The sequence below is a fragment of the Mastomys coucha genome, unplaced genomic scaffold, assembly GCF_008632895.1.
Source record: "Mastomys coucha isolate ucsf_1 unplaced genomic scaffold, UCSF_Mcou_1 pScaffold1, whole genome shotgun sequence".
In the NCBI taxonomy this organism is placed as follows: Eukaryota; Metazoa; Chordata; class Mammalia; order Rodentia; family Muridae; genus Mastomys; species Mastomys coucha.
The window spans coordinates 30,995,405-31,000,855 of NW_022196891.1; the positions used below are offsets into that span (position 1 = coordinate 30,995,405).

At 44.1% G+C, this 5,451-nt stretch overlaps 1 long non-coding RNA gene across 1 annotated transcript; it reads right to left on the reverse strand.

Annotated features, from left to right (window-relative positions):
* LOC116070220 lies at positions 1-5,390 on the reverse strand. Its single transcript, XR_004110310.1, has 2 exons — positions 5,236-5,390; positions 1-131 (listed from the first exon to the last, which is right to left on the reverse strand). It is a non-coding gene; the product is annotated as an uncharacterized LOC116070220 (long non-coding RNA).
* Between the last annotated feature and the right edge of the window lie 61 nt (positions 5,391-5,451).

The window sequence follows — 5,451 nt, forward strand, 5'->3', positions numbered from 1 at the left end:
CTTACAAAGAATTCTCTGTCCAGACCTGTGGCTAACGCCTGTAATCCCAACACAGAGTAGATGGTAGAAGAAAGATCAGAAGGTGAAGGTCATCCTCGGTTCGTAGTCAGCTGGACTACAAGAGATGCTGCCTGAAAAAAATAAGTAAATAAATATCTGAATTCTCAAAGTAGAAGAGATTCTTAAAAGGTTTTTCCATCACCATCATCCGAGCAAATTCTAGAAGGACAGATGCGAAAATATCATACTTCCTTTGTATTGAAAGAGAAGTTCCAAGTTCGTCTCTTTTCTTCCAGTTTCCTTTAAGCTCCCGACGTGTTAACAGTCCCTAGCTTAAGAAACAGTCCTTTTGACTCAGGCATCCCAACTGCCTAGATCTATTCAGAGAGTGGCCTTTAAGATAACTAGAAGGGGTCTCCATTTTTTTCTAACTAGTACTGTGCACAGAAGTTCATTAAGAGCAAACCACATAACTTTTACTAGAATTGTGAAACAGACTATCACCAGGGATCATGGAATAAGACTTGGGTCGCTTGGGTCACTTGGGAATGATAGCTGAAACAACATAATTGGTTATAATCATACTCTAATTTATCTAGAATTATAACAGGAAGCAAAGGTCTAACAGCCTATAATTGTTCCAAATAATTTTCCATGTATACATAATTAATGCCTGTAGTTGAGTTCAAAATACAGCTGGTCAGCACTGAGCCTTCTCATCTCACGTTACCAGTAAAAAATTAATGAGGCTTTCATGCATGTAGATCTCTGCTCATGTGATACTCTTGAATACTTGCACCCAGAAGTCTGGAGGGAATCAATGATGCAAGAGACTCGGGTCCTATTAATAAACCACCAACTGCTCAAAACTCCATAAGGATTTTAGCTGAAATGGTCTCTCATTTTAATTCTTTGGAATAAAAAGCATGCTAGTTCCACCAAAAATTTCGTCTTTCAAATTTTGATTGAGAAAAATCGTAAACGAGATTTCTTAAAGCATTAGCCACTTTAAAGCAAAGGACCCATAAGTCTTTTATTCCTCATTTCAATAGAAAGCAGCAACTGGTGGCTGTGGAAATGCTTACTCTATGAAAGACACTTGGAAAGAACTTCATCATCTCTCAACCTCCACATGAAAGTCAAGGGTTATTGGGGTTATGGTGGTGTCAATGGGGCCTCACTGGGGCTGTGGACACAGGCTCATCCCTAGGGCTTACTGGCCAGCACCACACACACACACACACACACACACACACACACACACACACTTGAGCAACAAACTTCCAGTTGGTTGAATTAATGATCAGACCCAATTTTTCAGGTTCTTTCTCAAAAGATAAACTGTGAAGTTACCTAAGTTACCGTTGTATTTAAATGGAAGTTGTTTAACCTAGCTATTAGGGGGAAAGTAGGTCTTTCTCAACCAAGTGGGAAATGTAAGGACAATATATGAATAGGGAAAGGATTAATATGTCCTATCTCTCTAGTTTATGTTCACAATACTCATGGCATTACATTGTAACTTTATTTTTTGCTAATAATAAATATTAACATGTGAGTCTTTTAAGATCCTTTCTTAAAAACCTATACTTGTTTTTGGGTTTTTTGGTTTTGGTTTTGGTTTTGGTTTTGGTTTTGGTTTTTGATTTTTCAAGACAGGTTTTCTCTGTGTAGCCATGGCTGTCCTGGAACTCACTCTGTAGACCCGGCTGGCCTCAAACTCAGAAATCCGCCTGCCTCTGCCTCCCAAGTGCTGGGATTAAAGGCATGCACCACCACCGCCCGGCTCCTATACTTGTTTTTACATAATCTTTGGTCACTGCAATGTCCTATAGGAGGCAAACCCGTAACATGAAAATTAAAAGAAGTACAGATTGTTCTCTTCACTGTCCTACTTTTCAAAAGAAAGAGTACAGCCAGGAGTGGTGGCACAAGCCTTCTATCCTAGCACTCAGCTGGCAGAGGGAAAGGACTTCGGGGAGTTTGAGGACAACTACCCTACTGCAGCAAGTTCCAAGCTAGAACTTCACAAGCCAAAGGGGGCTTTTAGTTGCTGTACTTCATTCAATACTTTGATAGCTGGACCTTGGTAGTAAATCTCAGGAGAAGGAAGTGGCCAGTGAGAAGCTAGACCTTAGTGAGTAGCTTTAGGAATATAATCCAACTGGTTTTATTGCAGCAGAGGGAATGGGGAGAAGGGCAAGGCCTGCCAGAGCCATGTTTGTCATGCTCAAGCAGACCAGGGTCTTCACTGAAGTGTTTCCAGTTAAAATAAGAACAAGAAGATGGGGCCTATTATCTGGGTTTGAACTATTTTCCTTCCTGTTAACAAGGACTTACCTTAAATATGTTACTTCATCTTACCCTCTAGATATGTAAAACGAACAGAATCATGGTACCTATTCCATAGAGTCAGGTAAGTGACAAAGTATCTGGAAAGCACTTAGCTTAGTATTGGTATATAAAACCAATAAATGCCAGCTACAATTACAAAGTAGAATTCTAGTATTTGAACTAACACTCTCACAATAGAATCCTTGGTCAAGTTTCATAACAGGTCATTGATCTGGCCCCATAGCAAAGATTTTAGGCACCTAACATTTTAAAATCTTGTCTCTGGGAGATGAAGAGGTAGCCAAGTATTTAAGAACAGGTTCCGAGGCCAGGCAGTGGTGGTGCACACCTTTAATCCCAGCATTTGGGAGGCAGAGGCAGGCGGATTTCTGAGTTTGAGGCCAGCCGGGTCTACAGAGTGAGTTCCAGGGCAGCCAGGGCTACACAGAGAAACCCTGTGTTGAGGGGGGGGTGTAAAAAAAAAAGAGCATGTTCCCAGCATCCACATGGTGACTCACAAATATCCACAACTCCAATTTTCAGGGATCTGACACTCTCTTTAACGTCCACTAGGTATCAAGGATACACATGGTGTTCAGACCTGCATGCAGACAAAACATTTGTACACATAAAATAAATCTTTTTTTTTTTAATCCCAAATCAAGGAAGGTCTGCAACTCAAATCTGACCTCTAACTGTATAAAGTTTTATTTGGACACATCTGTTTGATCTATGATTACTTTCTCCCTTTGTAACTGACCCAGAGAGAGATGGTCAGGACTGGGAGAGCCAGTCAGCTGCTGGTTAATTTGTCTCTTCCTCAGAAGGTTTCCTGTGGCTCCTTTAGCTGTACAAGAGCACAAAGCAGCAGCACATGACGGCGAGGATGTGCAGCAAGAGGGACACTCCTCCGTTGCTGGTGGGAGTGCGAACTTGTACAATCACTCTGGAAAGCAGTTTGGTGTTTTCTAGAAAATTGGATGTGGAAGACTGGCTTCAACAGCCGAGGGCAAACCGAGACGAGCCAAGTGTGGAGCTGGTAACTGAAGTCATGTTAAGGACAGCGGCCAGCACTGGTAAAGCTAAGGGGGAGAGTAGACATCATCTCCATTTTGTAGCTTAAATATTTGAGTCTTTAAGGTTTGATGTACTCTCTTCATAATAGCCTTCCCCTGGGGGTTGTAGGGAATGCTAGTGGAGTGTGAGATATTGAAAGTTAAACACCAATTTTTAAAGGCCTTAGATGTATAAACAGGAGCATTGTCTGTTTTTAAAGCCCTTGGCATTCCCAAAATCGTGTATATACATACATATGTGAAATTTGTTGAAGACAGCTCCTTGGAGTTTGCTCCACCCAAAATGTGTGTGTGTGTGTGTGTGTGTGTGTGTGTGTGTAAAATAGTTGGAGTCAACTCATTGGAGTTTGCCCCATTCACCAAATATGTATGTAAGTATACATGTGTGTGTGTATGTGTGTGTGTGTGTGTGTGTAAAATGATTGGAGCCTGCTTGTTGGAACTTTGCTCCATCCATCCAATATGTTTGTCTATCTGTATGTATGTATATATGTATGTATGCATGTATGTATATGTGTGAAGTTGTTGGAGCTTCTTTATCCACTTTGTGAGTTTGTGTGTGTGTGTGTGTGTGTGCGCGTGTGTGAGAGATTCCCCCCTTTTTCTCTTCTCCCTCTTGCCAAACCCCGAAGAGTTTAAGAGAGTTCAGAGAGTTTCTCAATGGCCACAGGGAGTGCTAACCCCAGTAACTCAAGCTTTATTCCCTCAGAGAAAAGTCTGCCGGATGATTACTGTAGTCACCAGCAGCACAGCCTCCATCGGTTGCTCCATCTGACCCAAGACTTGCCCTGCCTACAAGGAGTGCAGGGACAAAGATGGAGCAGAAACTGAGGGATTGGCCAACCAATGACTGCTCCAACTTGAGATCCACCCCATGGGCTAGATAGAATGTTCTCTTATGCTTGTAGACAGAAGTCTAGCATATTTTTCCTATGAGAGGCTCCCCACGGCAGCTGACCAAAATAGATGCAGAGACCCACAGCCGAACATTAGAAGGAGCTCAGATTGTCTTGTGGAAAAGTCGGGGGAAGGATTGAGGGACCTGGAGGGGATGGGAACTCCACAGGAAGACCAACAGAGTCAACTAACCTGGACCCTCGGGGGCTCCCCGAGACTGAACTACCAACCAAACAGCATATGCAAGCTGGACCTAGGTCCCCACCACCCACCCCAAACTCCCCATCCTCTGTCTCCGGACCCCCACCCCTACACATGTAGCAAATGTGCAATTGTTCTTCATGTGGGTCCCCCAACAGCTGGAGCTGAGGGAGGGTGGCTGTCCCTGACCCTGTTGCCTACCTGTGTTGCTGCCTTTCTGTGGCTCCTGTTTCCCCAGTTGGCCTGTCTTGTCTAGCCTCGATGGCGGAGGATATGCCTAGTCCTGCAGTGACTTGATGTGCCAGGGTGGGGTGATACCCAGATGGGGTCTCCCTCTTCTCAGAGGAGAAGTTGGGGAGGAGGAGCTGTGTGAGGGGCGTTCTGGGAGGAGACGGGGAGGCTGTGATCAGGATGTAAAGTAAATTAATGGAGGAAGAAAAGAGTACAAAGACCATAAAAGCCTAGAAAAATAGTACTGTCTCTTTACGAAGTGTCTGGGCAGTCTTTGTACCACGTGGGGGCAGCAAAGCCTCATTAGAGGATCAAAAAACGTTAGGCCTTCGCGAAACTGACTGCAAAACTTAAGCACACCAACTACAGAAAGATGTTTTTGCCCCTAACAAGTTTCTTTTCCTAACTCCCAAGGTTATGATATATGTGACCTCCCCTCTCCCCCACCCCTCTCCCTCCCCCTCCTCCTTGGCAGAGCTGGAGTGTAGAGTCTTACCAGTTACTTGCCAGCGGTTGACTGGGTAGGATTGGCCGTGCTGGGCTATCTCGAAGGAGAAACTCAGGAGCCCTCGACCCACATTGTACAGAGTAGAGCCCTTCATCTTCTGCGTTTGTTTCCTTTTTAGTTTCAGGAGGACCATTGCTCTCTGAGGGACGTCAGATGTCTTTTGAGGGAGAGGGAGAGAGAGAGAGAGAGGGAGAGGGAGAGGGA